Source organism: Lissotriton vulgaris, chromosome 7 (genome assembly GCF_964263255.1).
Source record: "Lissotriton vulgaris chromosome 7, aLisVul1.2, whole genome shotgun sequence".
NCBI classification, from domain to species: domain Eukaryota; kingdom Metazoa; phylum Chordata; class Amphibia; order Caudata; family Salamandridae; genus Lissotriton; species Lissotriton vulgaris.
Window position 1 is genome coordinate 893,119,401 of NC_141695.1, and position 17,322 is coordinate 893,136,722.

Sequence of the window (17,322 nt, forward strand, 5' to 3'; positions counted from 1 at the left end):
TAGAGTGCAGTGTATTTACAGTTTTGTGGTTTTGTCAATTTAGAATGCTACAGTGCAATGTATTTACTCGTGTTGTGGTTTTGCTGTCGGTTTGCAGTGATACAGTACAGTGTATTTACACGATGTTGTGATTTGCACTGATACAGTGCAGTGTATTTACACGATGTTGTGAATTGCACTGATAAAGTGCAGTATATTTACACGATGTTGTGATTTGGCAATGTTATAATGCATTATATTTACTGGGCATTATGTAGTCGCTGTTCATTTGTCACTCTACAATGCAGTGTGTAGTGTTTACATAGTGCTACGCTGGTGCTGTTGATCTCACATGCCACGGTGCCGTATATTTACATAGCGGTGCAGCCGTGAATTGTTCACATTATAGTGCAGTATATTCCTTGAATGGTGCTGTGGGGTTGGCACTATATTGTGGTATATGACCGTGATGATGCTACCTATTTAACATTATGGCACTGCACACTCATATGGTGATGCTGTGGATCTGAAAGTATAGTGCATTATATTTCCATGGTGGTGCTGTTGATTTGACCCCAGGGTGCAGTATATCTATAGCTGATGCTGTCCATTTGACAAGTGTACACAGTATGCTTATGCGATGATGCTGTTGATTGGAAACTATGCTGCAGTATATTTATACCGTTCTATTGTTGATTGAATGACATGGTAACATATATTTATATAGTAATGCTGTTGATTTGATACTATGGTGCAGTTTATATGCTGAGGCTGTTGCTTTGGCACGAGTGTGCAGTATTTATAAGGTGTCACTGTGAATTAGGCAATGTAGTGCAGTATCTCTATACCGTTCTGTTGGTGATTTAATGCTAAGAATCGAGTATGTTGATACGGCAATGCTGTCAATTTGATACTATGGTGCAGTATATTTGCACGGTGATACAGCCTACTTCATACCATAGTGCAGTTCATTTATATGAAGATGCGGTTGATTTGACAAGCAGGCCGTTATATTTATAATGGGATGCTGTTGCGTCAATACTGTGATGCAGTGCATTAATACAGTTCTGTTGTTGGTTAACTGCTACAGTGGATACTATTTATAGGTGATGATTTCTATTTATATTTATGTATATATTATTTATATGAGGATGCTGTTTCTGTGACAGGCGTTTACGGTATATTTATAAAATAACATAAACATTTGATGCAGTGTATGTATACAGTTACAGTATAGTTCTATAGTGATACTATCGTGACTTGCAGTATATTTATGCGGTTGCTGTGCGGTTATATGGTGACACCATCAAAACCAGTGTGCAGTATCTTTACACTGTGACGTCGTTACTTGGATACTGGTGTGCAGTGTATATCTCCCCCTGACAGGGTATCGCGGGATACGCCATGACGTCACCGCGTCTCTTGAATTTGCAGTGTGCCTGTGGATGTTGGGAGGGACCCCTGCCACCTGTAGTGTCGCCCTCACGATGGACCCCCGCTCCTGCAGGGAAGGGTTTTCTATTGGGGTGCTGTGTACCCTCAGCCCCTCTGCCTTGCCGGGCTCATTGTGCTTGTGACTGAGGCGGCCCAGGCAACTGCTGCCATCTCAATATGAACCCACCGCCTTTGTCCGCAGTCCATGAAAAACGGGGCGCCATAGATGGATAACCCGTGCTCTGGGGAGGGAGGCACCCCGGCGCTGTCCGAAACCATTGCTTGATCGATGGACCACCAGTGAGAGCTTAGGCCGACCAACAATACTTCTTGTGAGAAGCGCTGACAGGCCTATTAAGGAAACCATAACATGGCACAACACCCACCTCTACCGAAGCCTGACATTCCACTGACTCTGCCCCGGGCTGACCGTCTACTGCTCCATTAGCCCCAGCAACATATGAACCCCAAAACCTCCAGTGAAAAAAGATAACAAAGTAAAGCATCCTTTATCTGTATTTGTTATGGGTGCAGGCAGTGGTCACTTGCTATGTGGTTGGTGCTCTAGGTGCAATAGGGTGAGTTCAGCACCAAACATTGGCAAAGCAACAGGTCTGACTTGCATTTTGAGTCAAGACTAAAATATTGTTTAAAAGGCACCTGCAGTGGCAAAAAAGCATTGGCATAGCCAATAGGTCTCGCCTTTGGGACCTTATAAGTGTTTAGCTATGCAACAGTTGATGTTGTTGCACCAAGGATATTGTGCTGCATAACTAAATACTTATAAGGTCCCAAAGGTAAGACCTATTGGCTATGCCAATGCTTTTTTTCTCTTGCCAGTAGTACTCCCAAATTCCTGGCTAGGCCTTGCAAGGCTGCAAGTGTGTCTCCGCACTCCCTGGCCCTGCCCGCCCCATGAACAAGAAGTCATCAAGATAGTGCCGCTTGCCTCCTTGTGGGTGCTAATCGTGCAGGGCCCATTCTAGGAATGTGTTGAATTGCTCAAAGTGGGAACAGGACACCAAGCAGCCTATCAGCAATGCTTTGTCCTAGTAAGTTGCCCCTTCCCAGTGAAAACCTAGCAAAAGAAATCTCACTGGGTAAATTGGGAGGAGGTGGAATGCAGACTTGATATCCTCTTTTGCCACTAGGGCCCCTTTGTTATATCCCTTACTAAGTCAATGGAGTTGTCGACCATGCATAACCCACTGAGCATACCTCAGAACTGATCCCATCATTTACTGATGTGCCCTTGGAGAAAGAAAGCTGGGGATGAGCCTGAACTGGCCTAACTCTTCCTTAGGTAAGGGTGAGGTAACCAGGCCCTTGGGCAGTGAGGAAGGTAATGGGCCCTCTATTCTTCCCAGCTTTTTCTCCTTTTCAATTTTTGCCGTACCACCTCTGGGTGTTCCAGGGCAGAGTTCAGGTTCTTTACCCTACCCCCAGGCAGACCTTAAAATGGACTTTCAAAGCCTACCTCAAAGCCCTTTACCAATAGGGCGACGTCTTTCTTGTTGTGATATCAGATGACTAGCCTACTGAGCTGGTGGGTGTTGATGGGGGATCTGGTAGCTGAAAGCTTCTTCATCCTATTTTTCCCCCACCAGCCTCTGTATCCCTGCTAGTCCCTCTTCTTCTTTTTTTTCTTATCACCTTACTGTTTGGCGCACCTGCATCCTGATGCTGGGTGTGTCCCCGCAGACTGAGTATATGTGCTGAAATTTGCATGATGGCCCCCCATGTGCATTCGTTGGCATCGTATTTCCAACAAATTGCTGCCGGCCCGCTCAGTGTTGGCGCTTTCCAGCTGCTGTGTGATTTAGGTTTGTAATAAAGCTTGTGAGTCCCCTTAAAGGGGGTGTCCTGAAAGGACTGCTCGCCCTTCCCAGCCCAGGTCCTGACCTACATTGCCACCAACATTTTGTGAATGAACCCTGACACATCTTCCTTATTTCATTCCATCTCAGGGTGTGTCTGCATTTTCTATCTAAATCCCTTATCGTATTACAACCTGGCATCCCCTGGAAACTGCCTCTGCGTGACATGGATATGGACTCACACAGCTAGAGATCCGCTGCGCAGTGTATGTACTACTCCACAATAATGCATGCCATTATTCTGAAGGCATCCAGCCAATTGTCAAAATGTCTCTCCTTTCTCTCCCTTCTCCTTTCCCTCCTGTCTTCCTCTTTTTTGTTGCACACGGTTAGATCCAACCCATCTAGATGTATTTCAAGCAGTGAAAACATTTCAATAAGTTCCTTCCTCCAGATCCTTTCCTTTACCGCTAGAGGGATGAGGCTTGCTAGCCCTGTCACTCTCGTGGGCATTGATGGCTGTCCTGGTGATGGCCTTGTGTATGCCTTTGGGGCTTGCCCCACTACTGTTGGGTTGCCTGCCCTATTTGCACTGCCCTAGGCTGCCAATAGGGACACTAATCACCGCGGTTGCCCTGCACCGTGGCCTGGTCGTTTTCTGGTCTTGCTCTGCCGACCTTCCTCCCTGGGCAGTCTTGCTGCCCCTGCAGTCATCCTAGCCATGTGCACCCTGGGTCTAACAGGTGCCATGGGAGCATATACACCCTGTGGTTCCAGCGTGCCCGCTACGCCCTGATCGTGTGTGTCTAAGCCATTAGGCACCAAGAGGGCAAATGATCTTAAACATTAATTTGCCAATGCTTACCACCTGCTGCCTTGCTGTTGGCCACGACGCTGGATCCAGCCATTGCGGGATGGCTACAGGTTGGGTGTCCATCTACTTGCGCCCTTTTATTGCCTCAGCTTTCTTTGGTGCTTTGTGGTGGTTCTCTGGCATTTCCTGGTAGGTAGAACTCCACTGGTGTCTGCTGACCCTCCACTATGCTGGCCACTTGCCCCCATCACCAGGGTTCTTGCCCAGGTGTGGCCACAACAAGTTCCTGTCGTGTTTCTCTGATGCTGCACAAATCTGTTGCAGCAACTCCTCCAATTCACCTGATTAGTCACCCACATTCTGCATCTCCATACCCACACTCTATAGTGGCCAGGCTGTTCATGCCCTGGATTTGGTGGGGAAGATGTTGTCTTCCAGAAGCTGGATCGTGTCACTCCAAGGACAGCTGTCCTTAGCCCTTCCGGCTTACTATTGTTGCAGAGAATGGGTTGCAAGACCTGAAAAAGCTGTCCCCAGCCCTATCGGCCTTGCTATTGTTGCAGAGGCTGGGTCGCATCACCCTTCTAGCCACCAGCAGCTGCTGATCCCATGCCCATCCTGCCTCACTGATGTCCTGGAAAGCCTGTGCCACCAGAGGCACAATACTTTACCGTTGCAGAGACTGGGCCGCGTCGCCCTGAAAAAGAGCTGTCTCCAGCCCCTTCTCAAGACTTCAGCGGTGTGCTGCCACTTTGATTGTGCACCAAATGCCCACTCCACGAGGCATATGCACTGTACCTTAAACTGTAATATTGCCAGGCCTTGCACTCCTTTCTGCTGGTTGAGAGGGCTTTGGACGGTCTCCTTCAGTAGAGTGCTGCCGCTCGGATTGTGCACAAATGCCCACTCCTCAGGCACACATGCTGTCCCTTTACCTATGCTATTGCCCAGCCTTGCACTCCTTTCTGTGGGTGGGCAGGGCTTCCAGGGGCGATCCACTCTCTCCCCTAGTGCGGTCCATGTAGAGTCCTGTTGACACAACCGCGGCTGTCCTCTACTGGCCGGTTGTCTTCTACGCACTTCCTGGTCCTCCTCTACCACAACCTGCCCCTTTAAATCTTACTTTGAGTCGGGCTGGTGTGGCTGCAGTTCTGCAGCAGGTCCTTGTCTCCCCAGGCCACGTCGATGACCGCTGCTTTGTTCCACTGCAATGTTGAGCCGCGGCAGTGACTTTGGCTGGATTCCTTTCCCGGAGGGGAGCTACTTGGCCGTGCTGGTGCACTGGTTGCAATGCTGGGCCGCTGTGGTAAAATTGACTTGATCCTTTGCCTGGAGGGAAGCTACCGAGCCACAGCTGTGATCTTAGAAGACCCTTGTTGCTGACCCTGCTGGGCCGTGGCGGTGGGCTGGAATGGCACTTCATTGCCCGGCTATTCCTCCAGGTACGTCTTGAAAGTTGATCTGGGCACCGCCCGCAGCTCCCAAAAGTAACCTCTGCTGGGGCAGTGGTGCGCTTATAACCCCCTCATTGCCCCCTGATGGCATACAGCAGCATCCTCTCATTGAGTTCAAAACATCACCTGCCCCCCACCCATTGGCCAAGTATTTTCACCCTACCTTTGGTGCTCACTCTTGCCCCAGGTGGGAGAGTGGAGGAGAATCCCACTTGGTTGTTGAGTGCACTGACGTGGCCCAAACTAGCTTTTTTGGGTCCCCAGCAGCCGTTATGGCACCAGCCATGAGGCCCACTTCGGGGGGCGGCCTCTGATAGAAAGTCATATTCTGGGGTACTTTAGAAAACCACATGCATAGCAACGTACACAAATACAGAAATGTTCTAGCATTGACTCTGATAAATGAGGCATTGCCCATAGGAGTCGTGTTTCTGAATTCAATTCACTCTTTCAGTTATTTCAAAATTTAGGCCATTTCTCACCTGCACAATTTTGGGTTGTTCTTGTGGTTGAGTGTTCTACTGTATTATAAGTACCTTCCCTATTAGAATGTACAGGCGTAGGTGTAGAACTCTTGAGGGTGGAATGTGGGACACTCAAGCTGGGGACTTGTCGGTGAAGATGGTTGTATTGTGCCTCTCCTGCTGGCTGCCAGTGTGAGGATCCTGGGATTTGGAATAAAGCCTACGTGCGAAGATACATCGTCTACTGGGTCGTTTCTGACACAAGAATTCTGGCGATGATTTCCTAGGACCTAAAGAAACCCATAAAGTTTGGCCACATGTAAGATAATTTAATTAACGCTGCACAGCTATGTATAAATAGGTGGCGGCCGCACCGGCAGTTCAAGCAAACTTAGAAGAGATTATATCAACATTAGGAATTCATTACGATCCGCAAAGCACTTGGCACAGTTACTTACGTGCGCGAGGATTCCAACCGGCATTGGTGGAGACGCGGGCCAGGGTAGAGCACAAGGAAAGGGCAGCGTGAGGTGAGTACTGCCAGTTGTGGCGTATGAGAACCCTGCACGCTTGGTGATAGCCTGTGCACGAGGATTCTAACCAGTATCAGTGGAGATGCGCACCAGGGCAGAGCGCGAGGACTGCATAACACGAGAAGTGTCCTACTGGTTACAGCGATGGAGACCATGGCAAGCTCTATGTCACAAACGTAGGAGGATGCACAGGATCGGAATAAGTGGAAATGGGAGCCCCTACGCACACGTCGTGGCGGCCATCTTAAGGAGGTCGCGGCCTGCACCGCTGTGACAGGCACACTATTACAGCGTATGGGTTCCGCCCCAAGGCATCGACATAGCTGTGAGCACGGTGATTGGCACACCTTGCCATTTGAAAGAAACAATGGCTTGATCTTTATAGATACATGTGTCAGCTGGGTCATGGTGACTGGCACACCTTACAAATTTAATAACAGAAACACAGAAAAGATTTTATCCATCCTGCACTCGGTGACAGGCACACCAGCCTGCTCGGTGATGGGCACACCCATTTTTATGTGAACCTGACGACAGTTGTGTTGTGTATTCATCGTGCACTGGGTCAGGAAAACTGTGTTATTAAAAAAATAATTATAATAATAATACTGAAAGGTATTTTATTCGTTTTGTTTTACAGTTGTATCTTAGTGGCAAGTTCTTTCATTACATTGGAGCATATAATTCTTGAAGCATGGCAACTATGAATTTGCCAGCTCCTCAACTTTTCATGATGAATGAGGATGAAGTCAACAGTTTAAAACGCGAAGGGTGGAAAGATTATTTCGTTAATTACATTGACAACCTAGGAGAGTTAGCACTGGTAAGAAAGAAAAGCACACTGTAACATTGCTTGAGTTCGGGTGGTCTGATGGTATACAATTACATGGAAAAGAAACCACGCTCAGGCGATGAAGAAGACGTTTTCAAACAAGCTTTAGCTGACTTTGATGGTTATTTTGAACCTACAGTTTGGAAGGCAATAAACTGTTACAACTTCCACCATGGGAAGCAAGGGGCAAGCAAAGAAACTTAAGGACTATGTTGCTGCCTTAAGGAAGTTAGCTACCTCCTGTAAGTTTGAAAGTTGGGAAGAGGAACTGGTGAGAACCAAGTCATAATGCATTGTAATAATCCAAGCTTGCAGGATAGATTGTGGGTAAATGGAGTCAAGTTTACAAGAAGTCACTACTATGATGCGTAAATTGAAATTCACATCTAGGTGTGCTAAGGCAGTTGTGACTTCAGAAAAAAGGGAAAGCACTGATGACAAAGCGAAACTGGTAAAGAAGAAACTACCGCAAAAGGACATATCTGAGAAACAAAGATTTGAAGAGAAAGTTGTGGGGAAGAATAAGTATAGGATGGATGATATGAAGGGTAAATGTTATCGATGTGGAAGTTAGGGACATTTGGCACATGACAAAAGGTGTCCTGCGGTTTGACAGAAGTGCACAAAATGTGCTACTAGGGGTCACTTTGTGTGTGTGGGTCGGAAATCCAGAGCCGTCAAGTGTGTGGTGGAAGAAGTGGATGAGGAATGTAACTCTGAATCTGATATGGAGAGTCCCCAGTTTTTGTGTGTGCTGGAAGGTGATGTGGTGTGTGTGGAAGGCACAAAGTGGAAGAAACCTGTGTGCAAAATCATTGCAGGAGGTCTTCATGTATCGCTAGTAGCTGATTCTGGGTCTCCATTTCCAATCATTAATAAGGAAACTTGGGTGAAACTATTTTATGGTAAGATTTGTTCAGGCCTTGAAGAAGTAGACATCTCTCCTCAGAGTTTCATGGTCAAACCTATTGATCTTTTGGGTTTCCGGAGACTTCTTTTCGAATTCAAAGGTAAGGGAGGGGATGTAGCCTTATGGCTAGGGCGGCTGTCCTCAAATCGGGGGAACCGGGTTCAAGTCTCGGCAAAGACGCTCAACATCTTGTGATTCTGGGCAAATTACATTATCTCCCATTGCCTAACAAAAATGAATGTGTACTTGTGTAACGAAACTGGTGCTCATGTAAAGCGCTCTGATACAGATTCGGGTCTAGTTTGTGCTATATAAAACTCTATGAAAAAAAAAAGTAGAGAGGCGAAGTGTAAATTATATGTGACTGCTGCTGGTCGATGTGTTTTAGGTTGGTGGGATCAGGGAGATCTGGGTATAATACTAGATTCCAACTGTCCAGAACTTGTTCTGATTGTGAAAAATAAATGTGGGGACAAGGCAGATATGGTGATGAAATTCCCAAAAGTATTCTCAGGGAAAGTAGGTGAGTTAGAAGGGTTCGTACATAATATTGTTCTTAAAGAAAATGTGAAACCCTGCATACACAAGTTGAGGAACATTCCTGTGAACCTTAATGAGGAAGTAAACAAGGAACTCAATAAGCGTGTAGAGGGGGTTGATAGAACAAGTAGAATCTTCGGTTTGGGTGACCCCTCTGGTTGTAGCACAGAAGGCCAATGGGAACCTTCGGTTATGTGTTGACTTGAGGGAATTGAACAAGAACATTCTGTAGACATGTTTCCACAACCCAGGATTGAGGAATTGTTAGCGGTAACCAAGGGAATGCAGTAGTTTTCTACCATTGATCTGATGTCAGCATATCACCAGGTTCTTCTGCATGACGTTTATAACTCCCATTGGTTGTTTTCAGTTTAAGAAGATTCCATTGGGTTAGCCTTGGCTGTGGCCATGTTTCAGCGCTTTAGTACAAACTGTAAAAGGGCAAAGGGGAGGTCATCTTTTTTCAGGATGACATCCTCTTCATGGGTAAAGATAGGAAGGATAAACAAATGGGAGAGCTAGGACTTTTTGTGGGCCGTCCTTGTCCCTCTGTAAATATTAGTAAACAACTAGGACAGACCTATCTAGCAGTTAGTCCGAAACTGCAGTGCATAGCACCACAAGGTTTTATAGAAGAAACCTCACACACCAACCTAGTTGGTGTCATGCTTCATCATCGGATTCCCAGCTGTGTAGCCGAATGCTACTCAGCTGTCCTATGACACCTGATTACAGTGGAGCTGTTTTTTTTTGGTGTACGTGTGATGAAGTGGTGTATTAAAAATACCTCCGGGTCTCTACCTGATAATTACTTTATTCCCAGTGGTCCAGGGTATATTAAAAACAAGTGGATTACAAAAAAAGACTGTTAGTTGCGTCTTAGTTATCAACTAGGTCGACATGTTTCAGCCCGTGTGAAAATTAGTAGGGCTTTCATCAGGACCTTTCTCAGAGTGATATTAAAATAGTGGTGTAAGTGAAAAAGTGAAAAGTAAGTGGCAAAAGTAATTTATGACATGTATGTATGCATTTTTTAGCATATGCGGTAAGGTGTTCTAAATTATGTTGAGTGGACTGCCCGTAATTTGCATCCACCTCTGAAAACTATGTTTGTTTACGGAAATACAACGTAACTCTGGTCCCCGGAGGGGGAACCCCTATTTCGAGGAGCTCACCTGCATCTGCACTCAATCCGGTCTCCACGGGACACAGAATTACAACCAGTACTCAGTACCTTAGAGAGGTTTCGTCAAAATGCTAAAGAGTACTAAGTGCACATTTGCGGAACAAAAAGTCACTTACCTTGGTCACGAGATTAGTTCAAGAGGCATTAGTCCCAAGTCTGCTCTTGTCAACGCGATAAAAGAAACCCTGTTTCACAGAACAAGGATGAGGCACACTCTTTTTTAGGACTGGCAGAGTTTTACTTGAAAATTGTGCAGAAATTCTCTGAGAAAATAGATGACATTAGACAGATGTTTGAAAAAGGGTAACAGTTTCAATTGGTCTAAGGAATGTCAGGCAAGCTTTGAAAGCATTAAGGAGGATATTTGCAGAGCTCCAGCCCTCCAAAGATTTGACCCATTGTGTAAAACCTTTGTCACCACTGATGCCAGTGGAAAGGGTTTAGGGGCTTTCTTGTCACAATGGCAAGAGGACGGTGGAGAATGTATAGTTGCGTTTGCCTATAGAGCACTCACTCCGACTGAAGAAAAGTAGTCCGTCATTGAACGGGAAACGTTTGCCTGTGTCTGGGACCTTAAACATTTTAGGCAGTTTAATGGGTGTAGAAGTGTAGTGATGATGAGTGATCACAAACCGCTGATGAAAGTACTCACCTCACAGGGTTTGAGTAATGTTTCCCAGAATCAGCAGGTTATCCATGCAGTTACTAGACTTTCTTTATGAAGTTGAATATGTTCTAGGTGCACACAACAGAATTGTGGACTTTTTGAGTCGTGTACCTTTGGCCAACAAGGGAAGTAATAGGAATCAGTGGGACGAGTACTGCGTGGCTCTTACGCAGAATAAATGATTGTGAGGAGTCAAACACTTTGTCATTAAGGGATGGCCAGAAAAACACTTGCTAAAACGGCGATAATGGGCTTGATAATATGCTCTATGGAATTCCAATTGAAGCCCATTTTAGATGTCCTTCACATTTAACATGGGCTTTAATTGGAATTCCATAGAGCATATTATCAAGCCCATTATCGCCGTTTTAGCTGCAGTTTTCTGCCACTAAAACGGCGATAATTTTATCGCCTGTCTTGATAATATGCCCTCAAATCTTGCTTTTGTTCGTCAAGTAACTATTCTGAGGCGGTACGCCAGAAAACATTCGACCATGTAGCTGTTTGTGGAATTTAACCAGAACTCCGCATTACAAGAGCAAAACAGAGTTGCCATATTTTTGCGAGAGGAACAAAATATTTCATCCATCCATAGTTTTTAAGCCTTTGGCAGCATTCTTTTTTTTGTGGTGCAATATGAAAGAGATACACCCCCCATTCCAACACAGACTGCGAGAAACCTAGGAGTCCAGATCGACAATACCTTGTCCATGAAAAACCACGTTACAACACTATGTGGCAAAAGTTTTGCACTGTTAAAAATGTTAAGAAAAGTCTTCCCATGGATCCCTGTTGAATGCAGAAAAATACTAGTCCAGTCACTGCTGATAAGCAGGCTTGACTACGGGAATTCCCTATTTGTCGGCATGGCAGACTACCTATTCACAAAGCTGCAGCTGGTCCAGAATGCGGCAGCAAAGGCAGTCTGCAACAGAAAAAAGTATGACTCAGCCAAGAGCTGTCTGAGAGCTCTACATTGGCTCCCAATGAGGCAAAGAGACTCCTTTAAAATGTTATGCATTACACATAGGACACTGCATAACACGGGCCCTAACATCCTAAAAAACAGGATCAAGTTTTATGCACCAAACCGGAATCTCCGCTCACAATGTACAGCAAGAGCTTCCACCACACGAGTAAAGAGAGCCAGGATGGGCGGGTGCGCCTTTTCCCATCTGGCCGCAAACATTTGGAATGACCTGCCCACGGACTTCAGGCTCACAGACAACCATCTTACTGTCAGGAAAAAACTGAAAACCCTTCTTTTCCCCAAACCCGACAAAACCCCCTAGACTCAGGTACCAGCCCGCTGCAGACTCCAACAATCTTAGCGCCGTGATATCCTATCTAGGATGAATGATGCGCTTTAGAAGTACTCATAACATAACATAACATAACATATATTTAGCAAAATGCATTGGCTAAAAGCAAATTTATTTACAAGAAACAAGATAATTTAGTAAACACTGTCTACTTGTTTTAAATGTGCAAACAATATTCTTAGAAGTTTGAGTTTTTAATAAACGCGTTTGATTTAAAGTTCTACAGGTCGTTCAGGAATTGTCTGTTGTTATGATAAAAGTTACTTTGGATTTAGTGTCACTTCTTATTGAAACAAACATCTGATAACTCACCAGGAAATTAACACTTTGCTAAATCAGACTTCTGCTCAGTTTCTCTCGAAACCTTTCTGGGGCTAAACTTTGTAATTACAAATTGTTTTTCCTAAATGAGGGTCGCTCCAAAGTACTTCTTGAGATGCTAGGGCAGGGCTATTAGACCAGAGTGCATTGTGACAACTTTAAAATCAGAAGATTAGTTTCTCAAAATGAGGGCCTAATACAATAATAATATTAAAAGAGAATCAAATAAGGCATTTCATATTTTTGGGGCAGATAGTGCCCTTTAGGTGCTACTTTTTATACATAATTCTGATGTTTTCCTCTTAGCAGTCCCTAGTGCCCAATGCGTTTCAATGAAGGTTTGCAAAATGGTCCACTGTTAAACATACAAAGACCCTTTTTTGGTATCTTCATAGTATTATAAAATACAGAGTACTACTCGACCATGTGATGCCTTGAAAGGAAGATGTTTCCAATCCTTTTCTGGGTAGGAACATTTGTTCTGAATCTTACCAAAATAAATAAAAATCTTGATGTAAGGAAATGCTGTGAAGTTCGGACGACCTAGGACCCCGAGGTCACATGATCCTCACTGGCCACTGGCCACAAAAAAGGGAGGTCATGAGGGAAAGGAAGAAAATGAAGGGTAAAGCAAAGGTGGCAATGAGTGGCAACACATAGACAGACTGTCAAAAGGGAATGGAGTATTACCCATGGAATTCCCAGTGGATAAGAAAAATTGATTCAAGCAATTCAGTCTGGTGCTTTTTATGTCTAGCCTGGCCGCAGAGCGCATGTAGTGCTTGCTCTGCGGGACTGCTGTACCAGAGTATGGGAGAGAAGCCACGCCCACTCTACACCCATATTTTCATTGGCTTGTGTTATTGTCTTTCGTAAATGCTGCCTTCGCATTTGTTAATAGGCGTGTCAGTCCCTTCTTAGTACGAGCTTGTCTTCATTTGTACCCTCCCATGACGACTGGCCCTTTCACTTCAGTTGTTACACAAGACCTGTTATTTAGTCTGTAAGCACTATATACTTTATTGAGTTTCTCTTACTGCAGGCTGGACATGCACTGCTTCAGCTGAAATCGATACTGTTTTTTTAAGCAGCACAGCAACCCCCATAACACGAGCGCCCGCTTTCGGTCACTTTAACACAGCATTATCCAGTGTCTGTTTCAACCCCCCAAGTAAAATGGATTTAGAAATGATTAGAGAATTAAGTCGAGTGAATTCCAGGAAGCACATAATCGTGTGCTAATGGGCTAAAGCTGAGAACAGCACATGTACATGTCATCTGTACGCCACCTGACAGGTTGTTTTCAAAAGCCTATTTTATTACCAACAACACCACTGCCACCAATCCCACCACCACCAGCAACACCGCCACCACCACCAATACCACCACCATCAATACCACCACCAATACCACCACCATCAATACCCCTACCACCACCAATACCTCCACCTCCACCACCATCAATACCACCACCACCAATATCACCACCAATAATGCTTCCACCAATACCACCACCATCACCAATACCTCCACCTCCACCACCATCAATACCACCACCACCAATGTCACTACCAATAACGCCACCACCAGTACCACCACCACCAATACCACCACCATCAATAACACCAAAACCACCCCTACCAACACCAATACCACCACCAATACCAATACCACCACCAATACCACCACCATCAATACCTCCGCCACCATCAATACCACCACCACCACCACCAATATCACTACCAATACCGCCACCACCACCACCAATTCCACCACCAATACCACCACCACCACTACCAATTCCACCACCAACAATACCACTACCAGCCCCACCAAAAATACCACCACCAATACCACCACCAATACCACCACCACTACCAATACCACCACCAATGCCACCACCACCACCACAATACCACCACCACCAATACAAGCACCACCAATACCACCACTAATACCTTCACCACCAATTCCACCACTACCACCACCAATACCACCACCACCAATATAAACATCAACAATACCAACACCACCAATACCAATACCAGCACCACCACAAATACCAACACCACCACCACCAATACCAACACCACCAATACCACCACCATCAATACCAACACCTCTACCACTACCAATACCACCACCAATACCACCAGCACCACCAATACCACCTCCACTACCAACACCACCAACACCAACAATACCACCACCACCAATACCACCACCACCAATACCACTACCACCACCACCAATACCACTACCACCACCACCAATACCACCAGTATCACCACCACCAATACAACCATCATCACGACTAATACCACCATCAATACCACCACCAATACTACCATCAATACAACCACCAATACCACCACCACCAATACAACCAATACTACCACCAACACCACAACCACCACCAATACCATCACCACCAATACAAATACCAACAATACCAACACCACCCTTACCAGCACCAACACCAATGCCATCACCACCACCAATACCACGACCACCACAACCAATATCACCACAACAAATACCGCCACCACCAATACCACCATCATCACGACCAATGCCACGACCAATACCACCAGCACCAATACCACCACCACCAATACCCTCACCACCAATACCACCACCACCACCACCAATACAAACACCACCAATACCACCACACCAATACCAGCACCACCACCAATACCACCACCACAAATACCACCACCAATACCACAACCACCAATACTACCAGTACCACCACTACCAATACCACCATCATCACAACCAATACCACCACCAACAGCACCACCACCACCAATACCACCACCACCAATACACCACCAATACCACTACCAATACCACCACCACCACCAATACCACCACTAATTCAAACACCAAAAATACCAACACCAATGCCACCACCACCACCAATACCACCACCACAAATACCACTACCACCACCAATACCATAACCATCACTAATACCACCAACACCAATACCACCACCACCAGTACCACATCACCATTAATACCACCACCACCACCACCAATACCACCACCACCAATACCACCACCAATACCACCACCACCAGTACCACCACCACCACCAATACTTCCACCACCACCACTAATACCACCACCACCATCTCCACCACCACCAATACTACCACCACCACAAATACCACCAATACCACCACCACCAACAGTACTACCACCACCATCAATACCAATACCACCTATACCACCACTAATACCATCACCACCACCAATACCACCACCACCAATACTACCGCCACCAATACCACCACCACCAATACAAATACCACCACCACCAATACAAGCACCACCAGTACCAACATCACCACCACCAATACCAATACCACCACCACCAGTACCATCAATGCTGCTACCACCAATACCACCATCACCACCAATACCACCCCACCACCAATGCCACCAATACCACCATCACCACCACTACCACCAAAACCACCACCAATACCAATACCACCACCACTACCACCAATACCATCAGGTCCTCGCCTCTCACTCACTAGTAATAGCAGGGGCATTGTACGAGGCCGGAGCTGCAGCCAAGACCATCACTTCCTCCCTCCATTCCTGCCATAACGCACAGCAAGCCCTGCACCAGGAGGTGAAGCCAGAACCCTACTACAGCTGGAGTGTTTTTTATTAGGCCAAAGATAGCAATGACATTACACAATGTCACAATGCACACCAAATCACGGAGAGGGCAGGAAATAGCCCCCCATCTTTCTCCTGGGCCACAACAGTGTAATCACAGAGCGAAAGCGAATAGCTTGGATCATATGTAACTCTCACTTCAAACTTTGTGTCTGTGTAATTTACAATACTTACACATCTTCTTCACTGCACTATTTATTGCTACTTTGAAGACGTCGCAGGCTGGTCTCTTCCTCTGATATTTACAATCAAACAAGCGGTTGAGAAGGCCCTTTATTGCAATGCAATAGGTCTTGCATTTGCAAGAGTTTAAGCTATTAGTATTGTAAATGACAATGCCTTTTATTTATGTTTTAAAACCCAAAACATAAATAAAAGGCATTGCTGTTTACAATGTCAATAGCTCAAACTCGCGTGAATGCAAGACATATTGCATTGCAAATGCTTGTTTGTAGTCTCAATAAGTCTCCCAATTGGGAAGGGTATTTTAGTCCCAGACGTGGGCTCTGACCTCACCTTGCTAGAGGACTAAAACTATGCCTCACTGATGAGGACAGATAATTTCAAAACACGTCTAAGTAATTTGGGGCCCGATGTAGGTAAACGCGATTTTCCGATTTCAAAATACCGAGGCGGGCCGAATCGGTATTCTGAAATCGGAAAACGAGATGTAGGAAAAAAATACCGAATGAAAACCGATTCGGTCGGCATCGGTAATGAGATTCGGTACGTTCCGATTCAGCTCGGTCCGAATCGGAAATTACCGAATCGGCCAACAACGAATCGGAAAACACCGATTCGGCTACCACCGAATCGGATATTTCCGATTCGGCGAATACCGATTCGGTAAAAGCCGATTCGGTAAAAACCGATTCGGCAATCATAGACCCATGGCGAAAAAGCCCATAGGAATGCATTGCATGAACCGATTCGGCTTTTACCGAATCGGATAATACCGAATCGGATTTTACCGAATCGGTTATTACCGAATCGGTAAAAGCCGACTCGGCAATAGGCGATTCAGCCAATGAGGTGGCTCCCCCTCCCCCACCCAAACAGGGAGTGGCAACCCTGGCAGGTGCAGCCAATTAAGAAGTTTCTAGAAGTTTCTGGAAAGCCTGCCTGAGCCCAACACACAGTTAGCAGCAGTGGGAGAAGGAGGTTGCAAACTGAGCAGCAGGAGAAAATGGCAGATCAGGCAGGAAGCCAGAAGTCCTCCCAAAAGAGGAAGCCCAAGTTCACCACCACCGAACTTCAGGTGCTGGTTGAGGAGGTGGTGAGGGTGCACCGCCAGCTCTTTGGCAAGCTGTCCCTCAACGTGCCAGACAGCACCAAGAGGAGATTGTG

The 17,322-nt window shown here is 45.9% G+C and overlaps 1 protein-coding gene across 1 annotated transcript in view; it reads right to left on the reverse strand.

The window, feature by feature from the left end:
- SLC6A7 (solute carrier family 6 member 7) overlaps positions 1–17,322 on the reverse strand; it is a 415,345-nt gene that overhangs the window by 94,078 nt on the left and 303,945 nt on the right. The gene's annotated exons all lie outside the window — the stretch shown is intronic.